A 24,190-nucleotide genomic window follows, 5' to 3' on the forward strand; every position below is an offset into this window, starting at 1 on the left:
AATGCTACAGATATATTTAAATCTATACATTTATAATGAGGAGGAATAAAAAACACTGGCCACCTTTGGAGGATGCTAGAGAACCAAATCATTATTTTGAAAATAGTAGATAAAAGAAAACCGAGCTTTTGCTGTACTTTTCCTTCTGACTTATAATCAAATAATAATGAAAGTTTCCATTTGTAGTTTTCCACCAAATATTAACATAAATTAATAATGTTTGCATATCGACATTTTGTGACCCATAAAAAATGGTAGATCTAGATAATAATTATCAATGGCTGCTAACACCACAAAAGAAAGATTTCACGTGGCTCCTGATGGAAGTTTATAGAGCTTCACTTATGAAATGGTCTAGACAAAAACATACAACCTGAATTCAATTGGCTAGCTTACAGGAAACACCAGTGAGTACAGAATTTGTTATACACATCACAGGGATGCAATCAATAACATCCAGACTGTGGGACTGTCTACAGGATCAACAACCCTATTGCCTTCAATAAGTAAATTATAAGGAAACTAATGGAGAGTGATGGAGAACCTATGATTTAAGAGAGACTTAGGCGGCAAAAAAGTCAATTTTAAAGCATGAAGCTTATTTGGATTTTGATATGCAAACAAGATGGAAAAAAATTATAATTTGAAAAGTGACAAGACATTTGATAGTATTTAGTAATTAATATATTTGGTATAATGGCATTATTGTATTTATAAAAAGGATGTCACCTTTTAGAGATGAATACTGAAATACTTAAGGAAGACATGGTATTATGGGTGAGAATTACCTCCACTGGGGGTTAGGTGATGTATGAAACAAGAATGCCACTACACTGGTAACTCCTGCAGCTGACTTATGGGTGCCTAAGATTCCATTACCCAATTCCTTCTACTTTAATATGTTCTTAAATTTTTCTGTCATAAAATAAAAAAGAACTATTGGCCAGATATAAGCACATGTAACATCTGTATGACAAAGCAAGTTGATGAAAATGGTAATAGTTTTCTCTAGGTGGGAGAATTGTGTATGATTTTGATCTCTTTAATTTTCAACTTTCTCTTAATGAGTATGTGACATTTATAAAGAGAAATGGAAAATTTATTTCAAAAACATTTTTCTCCATGTGAGGCTTTAACCATCAATATTTTAATGTTTAAACAATTGAGAAGCAAATATTGCAAAATCTTGGGATTTGCTAAAGCTGGGTGGTAGGCACACACTATTCGATATACTATTTTCTTTAATGTTCAAAAAGTAATATATATCAAACATTATAAAAATTGGAAATAAAATGGCTGTCCTGTTATCTATTTATTAGGTCATTTTGAGTACTTTTTTCTCCAAAATAACCTCCATAAGCAAAGTGCACCACACGGTGTAAAATATTTGTACTTTAACCATAAATGTAAGAATTTTGCAACAATTTCCAAAGAATTATGTAAGATCCTAGGAATCTTTATGTGAAAGCGCACAGGATAGTAGTCAATCTCTACATATTAAAATATTTTTATTTTTTAAGAAATAAAAATATGACTTATAATTCATTACACTGAAGGGATTTTGCTACTCTTAAATGATTAGAAAAAAGTCTCAATCACCTAGTAAAAATATTTCAAAGAAAAGAATGAGACGTGGCCATAGGAATCAGTCAGTTGAATTCTACTGCTTTGCAGAGGAAAGGATTATGGCTTGTCCAAATGCACAGAAGTGGTTAGGGTCAGAGGGGTGACAAGAAACCAAGCCTCTAATGCTCAGTTCCCATCTGTCATGACCAAGCCACACTATATGGCATCTTACCAAACACTTCTATGATCTTAGCAAAACTACGAACCTGCATTATATCTATTATCAGAAAACTAGTGAGAATATGTAAGACACAGGATGAGCTGTAGTTTATGGGAAGGAGGGATTAATTTTTACAAAGAGTAATTATTATAGCACTTTTAGGTTGACAGCAAAATTGAGCACAAAATACAGAGTTATCATGTATTCTCTGCCCCTAGACATGCAGCCGCCCCCACCATCAACATCCTGTGCCAGAGTGTTACATTTGTTACAACTGATGAACCATTAAACTGATACATCATCATGACCCAAAGCTGTAGTTTACCTTAGGATTCACTCTTGGTGTATAATCTATGGGTTTAAAAATGTATCCACTATAATAGTATCATACAGAATAGTTTCACTGCCCTAGAAATCCCCTGTATGCCATCTATTCATCCCTCCCTCGTCCCTTGTTGGCAATCATTGATCTTTTTTTCCCCTTCATAATTTTATATTTTCCAGAATGTCACAGAGTTATAATTATACAGTATGTACCCTTTTCAGATTGGCTTCTTTCACATAATAATATTCATTTAAGGTTCCTCCATGTCCATTATGGCTTCGTAGGTCATTTCTTTTCAGCACTGAATAATATTCCATTGTCTGGATGGACCACAGTTTACTCAACAATTCATCTACTAAAGGGAATATTGGTTGCTTCCAAGTTTAGCCAATCATGAATAAATCTACTGTAAACATCCATGTGCAGGTTTTTATGTAGACTTAAATTTTCAACTCCTTTGAGTAAATTCCAAGAAACATGATCTTTTGATCATAAGGTAAGAGTGTGTTTAGTTGTCTAAGAAACTGCCAAACTAAGTTCAAAGTGGCTGTATAAAGGGATTTAATTTTAAATATAAACACCTAAACTGGAAATCACATATAACCAACATTATTCTAAAAATATCTTAAGAGGGCCACATGTTGAGCCTGACATTATAGATCTCAAAAGCCACTCAGCTGTAAATTCTGTATGGGTAGGGAATTTTTTAGTTATTCGCTAAGTTTTCATTAACTGTTTGTTAAATAGAGAAATTTTAAAAAAAATTCTTTCCTTCAGTTTTGTAGCAGACAGTTATTTGCTTGGTTGAGCAGCAAGTAAAGACTGATCTTAGGGGCCCTGTAGTGTGAAAAGTATTTTTTAAAAACAAAGCTATCACTCATTTAGACCAAGTCTTCACCCTTTAAGAGGTCTGCCGAAGGACTGAGGCAGAGACAAAAGCAGAACCCAGCCGCCCCTCTTACTGTAGGGTGTGTGCTCACTATACAGAACAGGGGATCGAATCCTCTGCACCATTTAAATAGTTCTCTATTTGCCATGCATACACTGTTGAATTTACATAAATTAAAAACACGTAAACTGAGACTCCACTATAATTGCAAAACCACTGCATTGGAAACAAGCTTTCATTCAAATCACATTAGAAACCAGAAAGATTAAATTAGATTCAGACACATATTTAGCCCCATCAAGAAGTAGATTACAGAGAGTTTATAAAGCAATGCAAACACTTTGTAGGCTCGTAAAGTACCTGGCGAAGAAAAGGAACAGCCTCATCGTCTTGACAAGGAGAGGAAACCGGTCATTTAACTTCGAAACAAAGACTATGGAATCATTCAAACCTTGAACCAAATCCATGGCCTCAGTTTTTCATGCTTATTCAAGATGCATAATGCCTATGGTTGTTGAAAGGAGAAAGACAAATGACAGGTCTAGCAGTCTGGTATTCAATTTTCAAAACGAAGAAAACAAAACCATAAAAATTCCTTACTTTTAGGTATGGAGTACTGGGAAATACAGGTTTGCCGACCCTAAGCCTTCTCAAACCGTTTGTTTCCCACCATGGCACAAGCTAAGCTACTATTTAATACTATTAAGAATCCACAGAGCCCTATGAATTACATAAATGTGCCTTACAAGACTGGCTATTATTTTTCCCTCACCCTTCTCACTAGACGAATGTGAAGCTAAATTAGTCACTTATCATAAAGTTCTCTGAAACATTAAAGTCGAAAGAAAGGCCCGATAATTGTTCTTAGCCATCTGGCACCAAGTGATGCTCGTGAACTTACATGAACCATTTGGTAAAAATCCAAAAATGTCTATCTTAATTTTACAACTCACTTACTTCAAGTTCTAAGTTGAAAAATTTCTAAGAGAAGAAAATGGTTTATTAAAAAGGAAAACAAATGGGTATATCCTCGAACTCATTCACAGTCACATAGAAAATTCTAGAATTCAGTTTTAACTAATAAACTTAAGGCAAAGTTACAATTTACCTGCCCAGTACATGCACGCACACACACTTATACACAAGTAATACACGTTGGAAAGGATAACTTGTTTTTCCAAGTCCTTTCACATGAACAACAATCTTAGTCCGAATATCGTCGGACTAAGAAGCAAGCAGAAGTGCCACCGGGCAGCTTATGTGCAATGCCTCTCACGTGAACGGGAGCTCCCCACCTGCTGTGGGACACGCTTCTCTCCTAGAATGGGCTACCACGAGCAGGTCTTCACTTGCCTTGGTCATTATAATAGCCTTCCAACCGGTCTCTAATCAATTCATCTTTGGCTGACCCCAACCCATTTCCTACCATTCAGCAGGAAGGAGCTTCTAAAAATAAATCATTCGCTCGCTTCAGCCCAAACTTGTGGCCCTTGGAATAAAACCCCAAATCCTTACCATGGTTTGGAAGACCTCCTGAGACCTGGCTCCCACTTCCCCCAGTCTCTTCTTGTATCATTCATTTCCACCTACTCAAGGTGCACTGGACATACCGTCCACCTTTGTTACTGTGAAGTGCCATGCTCTTTCTTGCCTCATGGTCTTAAGTATATTGAAAACAGAAAGTATGATCTTTACTCCATATGCCCTCAAAAAGACATGAAAAGATTTGATGATGATTGTGGATGAGATGGGTTCTTTTTCCTCATTCATGAGGAGATTGGGTTCATTGGCCCAGATATGCTCCAGATGTTCCAGGAGTGTTAAAGTAATTTCTTCCTTTAATATGTATCCTATTTGCTGGAGCCATATATTTTAGTAAGTCTTTTTCTTATATAAGTGCTCTGTCTCATTATTCCCTCCTCACCCCAAAACTCAGTCACTTCACGACATAATTTATCCTCATGATGTACGTAAGCTGGATGCTAAATTCACGTCTCAAGCAGAGTTGGAACCAACTGAGCCAGTCTCTGAGAACAGTGAGAATATTACTTATATTTCAGTGATTTTATGACAAGCTCTGGCTTCTGAAAATTACTGGATATTACTCTAAAAATAAAACATTACAGACAATTACCCCTTAAAATGGAACAAACCATTACATAAATTTGAAAGGTTATCTTGGATATGGGGGAGAGAGCACTTATTTGAAGAACAAAATTGCCCATGTACATGAAAAAGCTCATTTCTGAGAAAAAATAGGAGAACAAGAAACCGCTTCGTGTTTTCAGAAATTCATTATGCTGAAGCTAATAACCAACCCAATACTGTATGGTCTCCCAGAATCCTTGGAAAGAGTTACACAAAGTGTGTTGTAGGGAGAGGAAGAAAAGAACATTATGAGTAAAAAATACTTTTTTTTTTTTTTTTTTAGAATGTGATATTGGAAATTATTTGGGATAGAAACTTAGTACAAATAATCTAAAGTAGAAGTATGGCTATTTTAATTGCAAGGGAAGAAATATAATAAAGCCTTAGGGAAATCAGTGAATAGAAAAAAATAATCAGTAAAATCTAAATGCCATTCATATGTATTGACTAGTTTCTTCCTCCTATTGAATTTATTAAGAGGATTCTATTATAATCTCCACTTCACAGGTGGGGAAAACACTTGATAAAAATAGCGATGCTGGGATTTGAATCATAGTGATTTGGCTGTAGAGTCCAAACTTGTAACCATGACACTGTGCTGCTTCTTGTGCCTTAAAGTCAGATACAAAGGGATACGTTAAATTCACACTCTGCCACTGATCCCCAAAGCACAGGTGAATCAGTAACTCCTGATAATGCAGGAACAGAAACTCACAATGTTGTATAAATGAAAACTAAGTCTTAGAGATCTTCTGACATGCCCCAATGATGTAAGATTTTTTGATTCCTAATTGTGTCTTCCAAAGCCATGGTTCCTCATTTGGCAAATATATGTGGAGTAACTCTGAAAGTCTTGTCCCTGTGTTGACGGTGAGTGATAAATGGCTTAGCAGAATAAGTGCAAGGCCTTGTGAGATCGCTAAGGGATAACCTCCGCCCTGGGCATCATAGAGAGGGGAGCTTCCTTGAGATCTGAGGCTAAAGAATATCTCTCTGAATGAAAATATAAGAGAGGAAGAGATGTGAAGATCTTTTTAAGGCAGAAGAAACTACATGCAGAAGAGCCTGGAAGAGAAAAACTGTACTTTCAAAGAACTTAAAGAAGTCCTATATGGATAGATGAATCACACATTTCCAGAACGGAGTATTATCAGCAATTACAATGGAAAAACAAATTGGGATGAGATCACACAACACCATGTAGTCTACATTAGGGAGATTAAATAGATTAAGCTATCTTTAAAGTTAAAGGAAGAACAGGTCTTCTAGCTGGCATGGCTCTGCCACCTTCCACATCCCACTCCATGTCTCTACTGCACCACCCTTACCACAGAGAAATCAGAGAAGAACTAGACAAAACTGAATGACAGATCTGCACAGGGGCTGAAAGGAGGAGGACAAGCCAGCCAGCCAAGACGTGAAGGGAGAAAGAGGGAAGAAAGAATGTGTCCAAAAGGAGTTTGCTCCCCAAGAAGGCAAATGACTACAGGGTGAATCTGAGAGGTGAAATCAAAGACTTATCGTGGTATGTTGAAACCAGCTAGCAAGAGCCACATGTTAAATTTTCAGAGATTTTGTAAGCTGGTTGTTAAATAAGATGAGTTGGGAGGTATTTACACTGAACATCAGCACATGCTATAAAATGAGGCTTTTCTTTTTGGAGACCTGGTTTACCAGCACACTGCTGCCCATACTCACAGAGGATTTGGTATCATCATCATTGTTAGAGAGAAATAAGTAGAATAATACAAAGAATAAAATGAAGAAGGCATTTCTGAAACTTGGCATTTCTCTGTGGGTTCTTTATGTATGGGAAAGAGTAACAAAAACCTGAAATAATAAACCGTGGCATATTTTATTGGCCTGTGTTGGTTTGACCCACTTACAATGAAGGAAAATACTGCACTTGATAAACCCTCATATCTGTGGGTTTCTATCCATGTTTGTAGATATACGATATATAAAATGTATTAAATAAAAGCAATACATTTGCTTAGGAAAGGCAGTAAAAAATTTCATCTGTGGATCATATCAATGCCCTCAACATCCTTAAAGTAAACACAGTTATGAGTTATTAGTCTTGGTAACTATACAAAAGTTTTAACCTGGATCCATGGATGAGCTCCTAAGGGTTCCATGAATCCCCTGTGATTTATGCAAAATGTGTTGTTATTTGCATTTTCCTAAGGAGAGGGCCCACAGCTGATCCAAAATCAAATTTAGAACCAGTGACTTAGAGACTTATCTCAAGGTAAACTGGTGGGCTAAAGTTGGCAATTATAACTAACTTATAATACTTTTCATTCTACTGCCTGTCTCCTAGAATGAAAAGTATTGTAAGTTAGTTGTAATTGTCAAATTTATTTATTTCTAAGGATTAATAACAGTAGAAGTAATAGGCAGTGACTTTGGAAAGAAGAAAAATAGTGCTGGGCAAAAAAAAAAAAGTGGAGTGACCATATATCACATTTAGAAAAACTCTTGATTGGACCTAAACTGATAAGAACATTTTTAAACAAAGATCAAACTTTGGAGGGAAGAAATGCATTCTCCAACCAAAAAAGAGGACAAGGAAAAGGATACCCATTTTCTAAAAATTCCCAAACAAGAATTTTAGTCTTTTATCCTTAAAATATTGGATGCACTAAAATAATGCATCACTAAAGACTGAACAAATTAAAGATACATGTCAAAATACTGTATTCATATAGTCAATATCACTAAAGGGGAGATTAACTTCAAGGTCATATCAGTGGACAGAAAAGAGAAGCAGTTGTATCCATCTCTAAAAAGAGGTTTAAGTGACACATGTGCCCATTCTAACACACTCCAGGATTTTCCTTTTAGTCGTGCACTTCGACGTGGTGAACAGTTAAATATAGATCATTAGTCAGTGCATGTTTAATTACACATCAGTATTTCTTGAAGATTAAAAATGTCTGCAATTCAATTATCACCACATAGCAGGTCCCATTTTCCACTCATTCAGCTTGGAACAATGTAGTCACAAAATACATTGTCAGAGATTAAAATCTGTTTGATAGTACTCCGCGGAGCTCATTTCAAAGGGGAAAAATACACCTGCTTCACATCTCAGGGAGAATAAAACCTACTGCCTTCTGTCTTTCCACATTCATGTGGCTTCAAGAGCACAGTCGTGACCTGCTCGGAGCCCCTTCTCTCCATCACACAGTCTCAATTTTCACACAGCCAGCCTTTCAAATCAAGTCATACAAAATGGCTAACCTTTCATTTAAATGATCTTGACTCTGGTTTTGAGGTCCTGTCCCTACACATAAGTAGATCATCTGCAGAAAATTGGATCATTGCACACAGCTACCAACACAACAACACACTAAAAAAATGCTACGTGATCCTTGGCTGAGAAAGACCATTCCTCAGGGGAAAGGAAAAAAGGCTGTGCTTAAGTTTTCCGTTAAGGGAGAAGACGCAGAAAGACAATTTAAAATATATAAGAGGTGCTTGGAATAATTTATTTGATTACACATACTGCAAGTATTTTCCTTCATTTTTTGTAATGAACCTGATCATGAAAAAACAAATTTACATCTGTTTCCGGTGTCATTATGAGCTGAGTTCATTTGGTGCAGAAAACCTACTGTTTAATTGCTTAATTTTTTAATTTGGCTAGTAGAATACATACTGAAACATTACCCTTTTAATTATGTTAATTTATAACTGAAAAGCTAAATTTACAAAGGCAATAACATTAATTATTTACTTGCCCATTAAAGCTGAATATACATTACCAAGCTAATTGGTTTCATAAGTCTGCCAAAAAGTTAAAAACAAGTTTGTTCACTGATTTATATGGAAAAGATACAAATATTCTCAGCAGGTTACTTGTTTTTTTATTGGATTACATGTGTAAAATACTTTATCTAAACAATACTCCACATTATCTTCTTCTTTCCTGGGTTAAAACACATTTTAAAGAAGAAACGATGGAATAGAGGCAATTAACATTTATCCAATGCTTATTCTGCATCATACTTTACATGCATTATCTCATTTAATCCCAGAACTGAATAAAAACTAAATAGCACTACCTCCTTTTTGCAGATAAAGAAATGAATGTTCAGAAAGATTTTAAAAATTTGCCAGGGTGAGAAGCAAAACAATCAATCAAATCCAGGACTTGCTCTAGAAACAACCAAGATCCTACCACTTAGCTATTCTATTTTAATACCTGTTATTCACAGTAGACTGAATGCTTGCTGACTTAATATGATTCCCCAAGGAGAAGACTTGCTTTAATGTCAAAATTAAACTCTTTAATGAAAAATTTATTCATAACCCCATTTGGATATTGGCAAAAAAAAAATAACCAGGGAACACAATCAAAAGCACAGAAGTCAGAGATTAATATATACCCCAGTGACCTAAAGCCAGAATAACACAAAGGGAAAAGTCCAGTAAATACACTTGAACCTTATCTGTAAAGTGGAATTCAGTATTAGGCATGTTCCTCTTAGACTGAAACTCTAGAAGGGAACTTACAAATTAAAGATTATAATGCCCATATTACTACCCTCTTGGGCATATTATGAAAATCAAATGTAAAGTGGGATAAGAAAGAGCTATGAAAACATATCAAGCATTATGAAAATCCAAGTTTGTACAATTAGTATAAGACTGTTTTGTATCTAAATAATTCCCATGGAATTCACTCTGTATTTATGTGGAGACTATAATTTAGCTATATGCTCATATAACTAGAAAGACTTATAAAATTTCTCCAAATAAAATTTAGTCATTATTTTGTCCAAAGAAAAATCCCATTAATATGTAACCTTAACAAGGGACAATTAGCAGTCTTTAATTAATACTCAATAAAATGTTATGAAATCAGAATGCATTCTAAAGGGCTTGGGTCATTGTATTCATTAATATTTTATGCAATTTGTTTTATACACTGAAAAAAAACCAATTATTAAGCATGTATTTATGTATACACACTTTAAATAATACAACTAAATTGCTGATGGTTATAGAGCAATTAGGACCCTATTAACATGTAATGAAAAGTGAATTTGTGCATTTTCTAAGAGATTTTCATTATACTCTGAATGTTTGCAAGTCTACTGGGAAGTCAAACAACAGTCCACCACAGGTGACTCCCTGAGATATTGTGAAATGTGGCCAGATGATTTTAGAGATTTTCTAGAGTAGTTCCAGACCTAATGTGTCATAATAATTATCTCTAAGATTGCCACAAATACTTCATATGCCATTCATTATGATGGTGTTCTGCTGAGGGCTGGGGTCTGAAACCACTGGTGTAGGTAAAAATTGCAATTTGATTCTTTTTAATTCAATATTTAAGTAGTATGTTATTATTCTGTGAGAATACACAGGCTATGTATAAATAAAGGGAAAGACCATGTACATTTTTATATCTCTTACATTATTAAAATGGAAATACTTAATTTTTTATTGTGTTAAACTAAAAATGACATGAATCAATGTATACAGCATTTACATAGGGCCTAAAAAACACTAAAATTGTTTTTGAATCTTTAGATCACAAATGAAATGTTTCTTTGTAATATCGAAATAAGTTATTGCCACCATCCACAGCAGAATAACGTTATTCAGCATCAGAATTGGGCATCATATCCTGTAGGCCAATCTTTCATTTTATTTATGGTGTCTTGGATAAAGTGGGGGATTTACACATTATTTTTTATCCAACTTTGATAAGTATGTTGACATCAAGAAAATCTGGATTTGCAATAGCAGTAAAATCTTGAGATTCAACTACAAGTAGCTAAAGTTTAACAAATCTAGAAAACCCAATCCAATTAATGACTCTTGTATACTGTTAGGAATTACACAAAAACCTTGTAATGGATTAAAAAGTTAAAGCAGTAGATATGGCCTTTGGGTAAACTATTAAATCACTTTTCACTTGTTAACACATGTAGAGCACTGGTGGAAAAATATCATTTAATCCAACATGGTTTTGCCTCTTTTGAACTACAAATATTTATAAGAGGAGACTGTGATGGAGGGGGAAAAAAATAAACATATGTACTAGTGGGCTTTCCTTGAGTTTCTGGAAGAAATGTTATTTAAACGCTTATGTATTACTTTGTATAAACTACAACGGCCTCATGAAAAAGAAACAGAACAAATGGTCTGTTTTTCTGGACAAAGCACCAGCATTGCAGACGATCCACAGAACTAAATGTCATTTGCTAAGCAGACAAACATCAACACTGGTTCATGTGTTTGAGCTCTGAAAAACTTCTCAGAAACTGCTAGAATCTGGATTCATCCATCAAGTGGCTTGAGTCATCAAACACCTCACGATATACAGAACTACTTCGCTAAAGAAAGACACTGGATAATAGACTTCTCCGATAGGAAGAATCAAAAGTATAAAGCAAATTTTAAGAACTGATGAATCCCAGGCAAACAAATAAAGCATGTTCTTTCCAGCATATTACACATTCTCCCATACGAAAGTGCAATCAAGAAATCTTTATTTGCATCGGGAGAGTAAATTCACCACTGGATAGAATTATAACAGTTTAGTCAGAAACCAGAGTGAAATGGAAGGTGGGGTAAACATTTTGATACACTGGCAACCCTCTAATTTTCTTCTACTCTAGGCTATCAAGGAAAGTTGTCAATTTTTTTTTTTTTAATTTGGGTCACAGAAATTTAAAACAAAAGCAAAAACTTTTCTATTTCTGTAACATTTTTTCCATTTTTATTGAACATGAGCTAGGATTACTCAAAGACTTAGTAATAACAGACCTATGAATATGATGAGAAATAAAAATGCTATGAGGTTGTAAGTTCACATTATTTGCACCACAGGAAACACCAACCCACAGCTTCTCATTCAGAGAGGGAGACAGAGACAGAAAGCGAGACACCAGTGGATGGATCATCCTATACATTTATAAAAATTGTAACTTAATTTAAAAAAAATGTATAGTTCTACTCTAAAATTATCCTTGGATTTTTTTTAGCCATTACATTTATTATCTGACTTTCAATTTCAAAAAGTCTCTCAAACATAGGATTTCCCTACAGTGTGAGTTTCAGCGAGAAACTACAAATGTCTTAAATACACACCGCCCCCTCTCCCCTCCAAAAAAGGGAGGAGGATAAAAACAAACTGGTGAAAAGTACTTCTATATAATTAAATTAATTACTGAAAAGGCACATGGTATACTTCAAAAACTTTCATTTGCAAATATAAAAGCTATAAATAATAAGAAGTAACTAAAAGAAGACATAAGAAATCATCAGAGAATTTCTCTAGTTAAGGCAAAGGTATACTCATACTGAGCATCGCTTCTGCGCTAAAACAAGATACCCTGTACCAGACCACAGCTTCACCTGACTTTTCACATTTTCCTATTCCACTCATGACACACCCCTGAAGAGCTTACATGAAATAACAGATTTCACTACGTGGACCTAAGTTTCTCCCTGTCGACCCTAAACCGATTAGCTAGAAACGCACATGCTGTGCCACAGGAAAATGTCCAACTGAATCCTCTACAGGCCAGTCCATCATCTGAAATCCATTTTTCTCAAAGCAGTTAAGATTTTTACCTCTAAAATCAAGGTAGATCTGGCAATCTTTGCCCTATCTACTAGTGTGCATGCTTCTTTGGAAAAACAAAGACATTCAAAGAATTTCTTTAAAAAAAAATCTGTTACCAGCAGTCCTTCTTTATATGCCCCCTCCCTCACAGGTTGCTCAATATTTATCTCAATACTTATCTTTTTAAAAGCTGGAATTTGATCTAACAGGCATGATTAAAGAAAAGTGCTACTGCAATAGGGACAAAGATAGCGAATAATTAGATACCAAAATGATAACCATTCTTGGATTTCTAATAACAAAAAAGAATACCTTCTATAAAAATAAAGATGCCTAATGTTGCCCATCTTATTCTAAAGATGTAAATTTTAAAAGAAACACACATTCATTTATAAATATATTAGAGACATCTACTGATATGTTGGAAATGTTTCCCATCTCCTTGATAATGGTTAATGCTTTGACACTCCCAAGAGACAATACTCTGATAAAGTATAAAAACTATATCCCTTTTCATGCCTTGCCTGTTTTAAGTCAATCCTATTCACTGTTGGCTTCCTAAAGGCATTAAGACAGAATAAGTGGTTTGTTTTTTAGCTCGAGATTGATCAACATGCAAACTAAGTTACTTAACCCAACAACACCCTCCTATAAACAACAATTGTTTTAGATTTTTTCCTCTCACTTATTTGCCAGCAATATGTCAATGCATCATTGGAGACTGCTCTGCACCAATATGCGGCTGTGCAGATTGGAGGCAAATGGAGAATCAAATGTAAACATAGTCTGTTACATATACGTATATATGTATTTATCTGTGAAACAAAAGTAATATTCTCGTGAAAACCTTTACCTCATAAAAATGTTAAAATTAAGAACTTTTCTAATGCATATACTTATATAAATAATAAGTGGACATATCAGTTATCTAGCGCCATATAACAAATTACTACAAAGGGTGGCTTTAACACACATTATCTCACAATTTTTATGAGTTAGGGATCTGGGCACAGTTTAGCTGGGTCCTCTGAGTCGCCATCTTCTACAAGTCTGTAATGAAGATACTGATCAGAGTTTGGGTCTCATCTGGCACCCAGATAGGGTAGGATCCACTGCCGAGCTCACATGATTGTTGGCAGGATTCAGTTCCTTGCAGGGTATTGGACTTCTTTGCCATGTGCAGCTCTACATATGGAAGTTTGCTGCATTGAGGCCACCAAAGGACAGTCAATACAGGAAGTCTGCTAGCAAGTCTAAAGTTATAATTTCTTGTATCTTAATCTTTGTAGTGACATCCCATCATCTTAGACATGCATTAATGTTTAGAAACAAGTCACTAGGCCAGCCATACTTAAAAGAATTCTACAGGAATTGGGATCATTAGGAAGAGATCTTAGATCTTCATGTCATAGTGGGTATATAAACAAATATAGAAGTTCATTTTCCATATACACTTTGGCAACTCTAATTTATTTACTTACTATATTATGGCAATCCTCCCATTCTAGTATAGATAGATCTACTTTATTCCTTTGAATAACCACGTAGTGTTTATTTTATATATGTAGTTAGCTTCCTATGCCATATTTTTTCAAATGTCTCCATTTCTCCTGGGCTTTTTATGTAATAGCCCCAAGATAACGCTACTTAAAAGTAGGAAAGTTAAAGGGAACAAAATAGAAGTAAAGTTTCCACTTCATTTGAAGTAGTAAAATGTTGGTAACAATAAACTGTCTTTTTTTTTTTCTTCCTGGATATAGCAATACACAGAGCAACAACTACAAAAACTATATGAAGGATATATTCAAACACACTGTAAATAAATCAAGTTAAAATCCTGAAGAAAAAAAGTTCAACTAACCTGTAGGAAAGCAAAAAAGAAAAAAAAAAAGCAACACGGGGCACACATGAAAATAATACAAAGGCATACTTAAACAGTAAAGTATTAATTTTTTGAAAGTTTCTATGTATTTTTCAACAGCTTTAAGGTATAATTCACAAACCATTAATTTTAATCTTTTAACATCACTACTAGTATATTCAGAGTTGCATATTCATTCTAAAATCAACTTTAAAATACATTCACTATGTTCAATGTCCTCCAACATAACTCCAGACTACCTGGCTCTTGTTCCCCCAAATCCCCACTGTCCCAAGTCCTCGGCAACCATTAATCTTTCAGTATCTATAGATTTTCCTTTTCTGGAAATTTCATATAAAGGGACTTGTGCAGTATGTCATCCTTTGTGATGGCTTCTTTCATTCAACACACTGTTTTCAAAATTCATCCATGTTGCAGCACATATCGGTACTTCATTTCTTTGCATTGTCAAATAATATTCCATTGTGCAAATGTATATTTTATTCACCAAATAACAGAACCTTAGACTACGTAAGACAAAAAATTGATAGAGTTGAAAGGAGAAATGGACACATCTATAATTATATCATTCAGTACCTCCCTCGATAATTTATATAGATATAGAACAAAGCAGAAAGGATATAGAAAAATGCAAACATGTTATCAATTGACAAATATAGAACACTCCATTCAAAAATGCTTACATTAAAAATGAGGGAAGGTTTCAAGTCAATAGCAATTTCCTATGATGAGAATGTAGAAAAGGAGCAAAATAAGCTCAAGAAAAACAGAAGGAAACAGTAAAGAGTAAAAATCAATGAGATTGAAAACAGAAAAATAATTGAGAAAGGTGAACAAAAAGCTGATTCTTCGAATAAACTAATAAAATAAATAAACCTCCAACAAAACCAATAATGTAAAAGTGGAGAAAACGTAAATCACCAATATCAAGATTGAAATAAGGAATATCTTTACAGATACTGAGGCAATCAAAAAGAGAGAAGAGGATACTACAAGTAACTTTATACTCTTTGACAACTTAGAAGAAATGGATCTATATGTGGAAAACCAGAAACTACCTAGAGCAGGCAGAATAATGGACCTGCCAAAATGTCGACATTCTAATCCTGGGGAACTGTAGGTATGTTGTGTTATATGCCAAAAGGAACTTTGCACGGATAATTAAGATGACTAATCTTGACATAGTGCATCACAGATTATCAAGATGGGCCCAATTTAATCAGACAAATTTGTAAAGTAGAAAACCTTTCTCAGCTGTGGTCACAGCACCAGAGAGATGGTAGCATGAGAAAGATCCAGCCCACTGTTGCTGATAACGCAGATGGAGGAATGCGGGCATGAGCCAAGAAAAGCAAGCATGCTCTAGAGGCTAAAACATGCAAGGAAATATATTCTTCCCTAGTCCTTCAGAAAGGAATGCAGCCCTGTCAACACCTTTATCTGAGCCCAAAAAGACATACAACACTTCTGACCTGTAGAACTGTATGTAATATAGATTTCTGCTGTTTTAAACCACTAAGTTTGTGGTAATTGTTACATCAGAATAACTAATATACTACCAAAACACAAGCAAGATGAAACAGACTACCTGAATAGCCCTAAAGCAAATAAATTGAATACATAATTCAAAAGCTCCTGAAAAAGATATCTCCAGGCCCAGATCATTTCACTGAGAAATCTACCACATATTTAAAGACAAATCCCTATTTCACACAATCTCTTCCAGAGAACAGATAAAAGAATACTTCTCAACTCATTTTATGAGGCCAGTGTAACCCTGATACCAAAACCAGACAGACAGTACAAAAAAGAAAAAGAAAAAATTTGAAACTACACATATCATGCATAAACTTAGATGCAAGAATCTTTAATAAAATATTAGCAAATCAACTCCAACAATATGTAAAAACAATTAACATACCATGACCAAGTGAGATTTATTTCAGGCATGCAAGGCACGTTCAATATTCAAAAAAAAAAAAAAAAGATGTAATCCATTATGTAAGTTGAAGAAAAAATAAGATATGATCATACCAATTGACAGATAAAAAGCATTTGACAAAATCCAACACCATTCCTGATTTTTTTAAAAAAGAAAAACTCTAAGAAAGTTAGGAACAAAGGGAAATCAATTTCATAAAGAGTATTTACACAAAACCTATATCGAACATCATACTTAATGGTAAAAGACTGAATGCTTATCCCATAAGCTTGAACATAGTACTAAATTTGTAGCTACTACAACAATGCATGGAGCAAAAATAAACAGATCATGAAGGAAGAGATAAAACCATCTCCATTTACATGACATCAAAGTCTACGTAGAAAATTTCAAAAACCTATTCTAAAAACTCCTAGAATAAGTGAGTTCAGCAAGGTCACAGGTTATAGGATCCACACATAAAAATCAATTACATTTCTATATACTAAATTTACGCACAGAAACTGAAATTAAACACACACCACCACCTACAATCAATCCAAAGACTACAAAATATTTTGGCGTCAACTGATATGGATAGTACCTGTATACTAAAAACTATAAAACGCTGATGAAAAAATTAAAGAAGCCTTAAATAAATGGGAAAACATACTGTATTCATAGACTGGAACAGTCAACAGAGGAAAAGAGTTAAATTTTCCCAAATTCATCTACAGGTTTAAAGCAAAGCCTATCAAACTCCAAGAAAGTTTTTTTTATAGACATAGGCAAGCTTATTATAAAATTAAAGAAAAGACTTGAGTATCTAAATCAATATTTACAAAGAAAAATGGAGTTTGACTAAGAGGAATTACCCTATCTATTAATGTTTATTATATAGCTACAGATATCATAACAATTATCTAAAGCAATATTTACAAAGAAAAAGGCAAAATAGGAGGGATTACTCTATTTGATACTAAGGGTTACAATATAACTACAGAAATCATAACGATGTGGTATCGCTTGGAAGATAGACACATAGATTACCAGCAAAGAATAAGAGGACCCATAAACAGATCCATAAAAATAGCCTCAACTAATTTTTGACAGAAGTACAAAACCAATTCGAGGAGGAAAGATAGCGTTTTCAACAAATTTTACTGACATCCATGGGCAAAAACTGAAACTTGACCTAAACCTCACATCTTACAAAAAAATTAACTCAAAATGGATAATAGACTGAAATGTAAAACAAACCTGTAAAACTTTCAGGAAAAAAGAGAAAATATTTTAAGTCTAGGACTAGGAAAGAGTTCTTAAACTTGATACTAAAATTATATGCCATAAAAGGAATATCGGTAAACTGGGCCTCATTAAAATTAACAACTTTAGCTCTGTGATTCCAATGCAAAGAAGACTGAAGACATGCTACAAAGACAAAGTATTTGTCAATTACATATCCATCAAAAGACTGCTATCTTGACTATATACGAAGATCTCCTAACTCAATAGTGAAAATGAAGAATACTACCAGAAGCTCCTAGAAAGAGAAACAAAAACAGGAATAAACATAGCAGTGAAAGAGGGGAGAAAAACAAAAACAAAAACAAAAGCGGCTGCTATATCAAGGTGGAGACACATGGAGGAAGGAAGAAACCATATAAAAAGAAACCTGTGAATTTTGGAGCAACCAAAACAAAAGAGGAATGGGAGAGAATTACCTCCCCAATTTCCCACGGGATATAAATAAATCTCTGTCTATTTCAGTAAGCTGACCAGAAAAAAAGTAGTTCTGGCCATTCTTGCAGTTTATTCTAAAACAAAGAAAACCTAAATTCTACTGGTCTATGATATTTTGCAAATCAGAAGGACAAATCTGGAAAAGGTTCCAGGTTTTGAAATGGTGAAACAGATCAGTTTAGGATTCCATCTGTGTGGAAGCCCCAAAACCTACAAAGAGCTTCTGAATTGCTTCTCAGATTGTCATCACAGCAGATTAAATCTGGAGATGAGTTGCAGGTTGAAAATGATGACAATGAAGATGATCCCATGCACTATTGAAATTATTCTGACCAGCCAAGAGATCTCATAGACTCTTGCTTCTTTGAGATTTTTCTCTCTCAAACATTCTGTACTGTTCTTATCACTATCACCCAAATACCCAATTTAATCAGCTCATACTTGGAATATTACAAAGTGCTCTTAATAGATGATCCCGATTATCGTATTTTTCTACCCGCCGAAATCCATCAGAAATCCTAGTGTTATATTATAATTTTATATCAGAATTTATTCTTTATTCAATAATCTTTAGACAGATCAATTCCAAGGCTTGAGACTCCTGGTCCCTCGATCTGATCTCCAAAATAACAATCCACTCCAACCTCCATCATCTCCTTATATTCAGTCTTGTTCACACCACAAAATCGTCTGTGCATATGGTGCTAGGTGCTTGGGCTACAGCTAAGATACACAGGGTCACTGCGCCTCATGTAATTTACATTACCGTCGCAGGAGACAAACAATTAGTAAGTAAATAATTACATAAACCAGACAATTTCAGATAGCCAAGGCCATCAAGAAAATAAGCCAGCTAGTTCACTATCATCCTTCGATTCCTCCTCATTCTCATCTCAGGCTGTTAACATGGTCTCTCTTCTTTCTATCCATTTACCTGAATCCTATTGACCCTTCTAGGTTTTCTTTCTTCCATGAAATGTCTCATGAAACCTTGCTCTTCTAAACCCTAGTCCTCTGTAACATCTCTCTCCTCTAAGGTGTTTCACATTTCAAGTCATGCTCCAGTTTCTGAACAGCTGTTTTTGCGGAACATATAGGACTTGCAATTAAGGAGTTCAATGATAAAAAAACACTGTGGCTAGAAGCTCAGGTGAAACTGAATGCCTTCTCTTGTTATTTCTATATCATATTTTGTTTACACATTTAGATGGTAATGCTCTTCAAGGGTAGAGAACATAGCCCATATTCTCTTGCATTTTTCATGGAACTAAGCACCAAGAAGTGGGTCTCTAATTCTTACACCCAATTACTCTGTCCAAGAATAAAAAACAGAGATCGTGGGTGATAGCGTGATGTAAGGGACGTGAAATCAGATGAGATACAGGAGGTAGGCCATCTCATTTTAAATTTGCCATATACTCCTTTCTGAAATTTTCTACAAGCCAGGCTCTTGCATTTCCTTTATGAAATTAGGAAAAAAAAGAGAAAGTTGGACTCATTATGGCTATATCCTGTAGAATTTTACAGTTTAAGAAGCAGTTTAGACTACTTCCTGGTGGAAAGAAAAGTTGAAAAAAGACTATTGGTTGAATATGTGTTACGATGAGTTTTTTATTATTTTTTATTATTTAGGTGTACAGCATAATGATTCAATATTTACCAACAATATCGCTAAAGACTTCTACGAGTTAATAAAAATTGAAAACGCCTGGAATAGATATTAATCAAATACTTTCAGCTGCAAGTTTCTATAATTAAAGTTATTCTACAACTCATTTTGACATAGTTTGGAAGAGCATACTAACACATATCCCCAAATTTGTCATATAGTCAATGAATTGATTCAGATAACCAATTAGACATTTCTCGCCTTTGTTTCTTAGTTTTCTTTTACATTAAAGAAAAAAAAAATATCTGTCCTGCTCCCAGTTTTCTATTTCTAACCAATTATTTAACTGCAGTTTTGTATTGTCCTACTACCACCTGGTGTGGCTCAAATTTATACTCTGATTCCTACATTTTAACACCACCTCCTGAAAATAGCTTTATTTCTACTCAGGGGTTCAATTCATTAACATTCATACATTGAATTCAATTTTAGATCTCTCCTTCCCATCCTTTATGCATAAACTAAAGCTATGTGGACTCCTGGTTCTCAAAATACCAGTTCTATTCTATGAATTTCAGTACATCCTTAAGCCAATTATAATAGGTTTCTCTGGTCCACAATAGTAGAGGGTCAGTGCATGGATATGATAAGATACAGCTGTAGAGCACGTGCAATCTACCAAACAGAAAACAAATGGTACTGGCTTCCCCCCAGCTTCAATTAATAGGTATAAGAACTTGCCACGCAAATAAGGCACTTTTACTTCTTCCATTGTGTATGATGAAAATAACACTTTCACATACTAGCACTTGAGTTCAGATGTGAGAAAATTATCTCTCTAGCTTTGCTGTTTTGAGGAAAGATTTAGTTCAATTTAACTAGGGACAGGCCTAAACAAAAGAGTAAATACTAAAAAAAATCAGAAAGCAAGCCCATAGGAAGCAATACAGGACCTAACAGATTTAATTAACTCCCTCTTTTCCAGCTGTATTTTTATTTATTTTGGTTTCAGGTTTTTAACTCTAGGGTCCTCAGTTAAAGGCCAAGGCTTATGTTCTCCTAACTTTGAAGAATAATAGAGATTAGAGACAGTCTATATAGTTTGAAAAATATGAACCCTTTGAAAAGTTTAGCAAGGTGCATTTTTTTTTTTTTTTTTGCAGGGACTACAATTCTTACAGATACGTTTTTAATAGAACATTTTATTTTCTACTGACAGTGACCAGCAAGTTTCCTACATAAAGCTGCATAAAAAGAAATAAAAAACCTAAGTATTTGAAGGACCTTAGATACCATCCAAATAATCCTCTCTTCTATCATCTTTGGGCCTACAGACCTCTGGCCTATCCTTTGAGCTGTTCCAAACCTTCTGTCCAACCCTGTCATCCAAAAAAAAAATTTTTCATAGAAATAAGAAATCTTACTGGATTTTAATTCTCATCAGATTATATTTCTGCTACAGATTTTTTGACAGGTATCTCACTGCATAGTGATTTAAAGCCACATTATTGAGCATGGTACTTTAGGCTCCCTAGCATCTGACCCCGGATTTCCCACAAATCCTAACGTTCCATCACCACTCCTGCCCACCTTATATTCCAGGCAGTTACTTACACAGGCAATTGGATTGCTTGGTGCTCCAAAAATTAAACTTTTAAAATCACTTAAACCCAAAAACCAGGCTAATATTTCAGGATAATTATTCTGTAACAAAAGTTTCTATTTATACAGGGTTTTATTCATTAATTCTTGGAAAAATATATGACCTGAACAGTTTTGTGACAACCACATGCATAAAGATAACTGATGGTCTGAGACTAGCTCAGCACTCCTTTGGGAAAAAGAGTGAAATCTGAGGTCCATTAACAGCTAAAAAGGAGAAAGAGGAATATAAGATAAAAGAGCCAGTGAAGTGGGAAATACTCATAGATTTCATGTGGATATTTTATTTTCTACTTAGAACCATGAAAATAACTTGTACTTACTGCATGTGTACTGTTTCCAGGGATTGTCCGCCTAAGCCTGCATGCAGAGTAGACTTGTTTCTTTGGTTTACAAATGGAGAAATTCAGGCTTAAAAAAGGCAGATCACTTAGTCAATGCCACTTAGCAGCTAAGATGCAGAGTTAGGATCTGAACCCAAACTGTGTTCCCTCCATGGCCTGTGAGGCTTAAAAACGTTACACTCTTACTTCGGACACATCACAGAGCCACCACCAACACGCACGTATGAAGACAGCCAAGTCCAGGTGGTGCTCCATCTAGCAGAGTATGATGTTTGCTACAAGCTTGGATATTTCTAAGGCACCTTTTCTGTCAAAAGTTTAAAACAGCTTGACTCAGATTCCGCAAACCTTTCTCCCCTGCCTCTCAAGTCCTTAGTTCTAAGGGCTGCATCTTCAAAAGGGACTCCAAAGCCTCTTCTCCCAGTGTAAACTTCCTTAGCAAAGGAAGGAGCTAAATAAATTAGCCTTCCCTTTCCGGTTTCTCTCTGCTGGGAAACTACCTTCATTTAACTTACCTGTGTTCCTCTAGCCAGAGCTTGGTTTTGCCTTGTTATTAAGTGTAGTCATTTTCAGCTGGGCCAATAACCAGTGGACTCGCCCTCAAAAAAAAAAAAGTCTTGATTTTGAAAATAATACGCCACTGAGTCATCACAAAGAAAATGAAAATTAACTGTACCACTGTTACATTTTGCAGTATATACGTACTTCTAATCTATACATAGGCAATTGATATTTATAAAATAACTTTTCTTACTGAAAATTTCAAAAAGATACAGATATAGCAGACCGGTAAAGAAATCCATTCACACATCACTCAGCACAACTAATAATTCATGGTCTATCTTATTTCACCTATAGTCCTACCCAGTTCCCCCCTTCCTGAAGATTATTTTGAAGCCATCCAGATATAATACGATTATGACTAAAAAAATTCTATTATGTATTTTACAAAATAAATGTGCTTTTCATTAATCATAATCTAATATCACTGTTTCACCTATAAATTTAATGCTTCATTCATATTAAATATCCATATTTAATGTTCATATTTCCAATTTCTCATGAATTTTTTAGGTTAATTATTTGCATCAGGATAACAGTTAGGTCCACACCTTGCTATGGATATGTATGCCTCCTACACCTTACCCCTCAAAGCATAGTCAAGGGAGCAGCACATTGGCCTCACCTGGAAGAGGGTTAGAATGGTAACTACCGCCTTCCCCCACTCTACCCTACTCCACCCCACCCCACCCAGACCCGCTAAAGTAGAATGTGTTAGAACAAGATCCCAGGTGATTTACATGCACATTAATTAAAGTTTGAGGCTCATTGGTTTTAAGTCTCTCTTAATCTAGAGTTTTCCGCTTTCTCTCCCTTCATTTTATTTTCTTCATAAATCTTTTTTAGAAGGAACTAGATAGGTTGTCTCCTGGAGTTAATTTTATCCTGATGGTTGCTTAACATGCTCCTCTGTGTCCTATATTTAATATAAATGAAAAATTATTTCTAAAGTCTTGATCAGAATCACGTTCAATTTGTGGGGCAGGAAGGAATATATCAGAGGTAGTGGTGCCTTCTTCTACCAAGAGGCACATAATGTCTGGTCGCCTCTTTCTGTGATATCAGCAACCTTAATGATCATTCTTTAGATCTGTTATTTCATCAGGCATAATAAAATAGTGATGTTCTTTCCTCATGTATTACTTAAGCACTTCTAAAAGGAACATCTTTTCCATATTGACTATTTGATTCCTCTGAGGTAGCATCCATATAAGAAAAATAAAAGGACTGCATGATTCTTTCCCTTTAAATAGTCTTCAAGATAATAAATTGGTTCCCAATCATACTTCAAAGGTGACCAACAAGTTTTTAATCTTAGTATTCTTAGATTTAAATATATTTGATAGTTTCCAATTGTGCTGTATTGGTTTAGTATGATTTCAAATCTACCTGTTTTTGACTTAAGTTGTTTTAATTCACTTGTTATAACAACAACGAAAAAAGAGTAGTTTTGATATATGAATGAAGCAAGTCCTGCCGGATGTCATTATTCTCCATCTGCTGTCTTTGATGAACAGTCAGCAGCTCAGCTGCTGAGCAGCCCCGCTGCAAGCTTATCCATGAGAAATTGTGGGGAAACCACTGTGGCAAGGGACAGTTAGACTATAAATATGAGAGCTGATGAGGACTATTTGAGAGTTTCAGTTTGGATAAAGCGACTCTTTGCTAACCTAAAAATTCTCCAAACACCTTTGGGCACTGGCTCCTGTGACAGCAAGGCGCACCTGTCAAC

General features: G+C 34.9%; 1 protein-coding gene across 2 annotated transcripts in view; it reads right to left on the reverse strand.

Moving 5' to 3' along the window:
* The window catches only part of SGCD (sarcoglycan delta), an 811,202-nt gene that overhangs the window by 502,111 nt on the left and 284,901 nt on the right, over positions 1–24,190 (reverse strand). Inside the window, exon 1 of one of the 2 annotated variants that reach the window (XM_016167093.2) lies at positions 3,361–3,460. The exons of the other annotated variant lie outside the window; for it this stretch is intronic. The gene's annotated coding sequence lies outside the window, so the exon portion shown is untranslated. Of the gene's footprint in view, positions 1–3,360; positions 3,461–24,190 lie in introns of those variants that run through there. 2 annotated transcript variants of the gene reach the window in all.

The sequence above is a fragment of the Rousettus aegyptiacus genome, unplaced genomic scaffold (assembly GCF_014176215.1).
Source record: "Rousettus aegyptiacus isolate mRouAeg1 unplaced genomic scaffold, mRouAeg1.p scaffold_m13_p_7, whole genome shotgun sequence".
Lineage (NCBI taxonomy): Eukaryota > Metazoa > Chordata > Mammalia > Chiroptera > Pteropodidae > Rousettus > Rousettus aegyptiacus.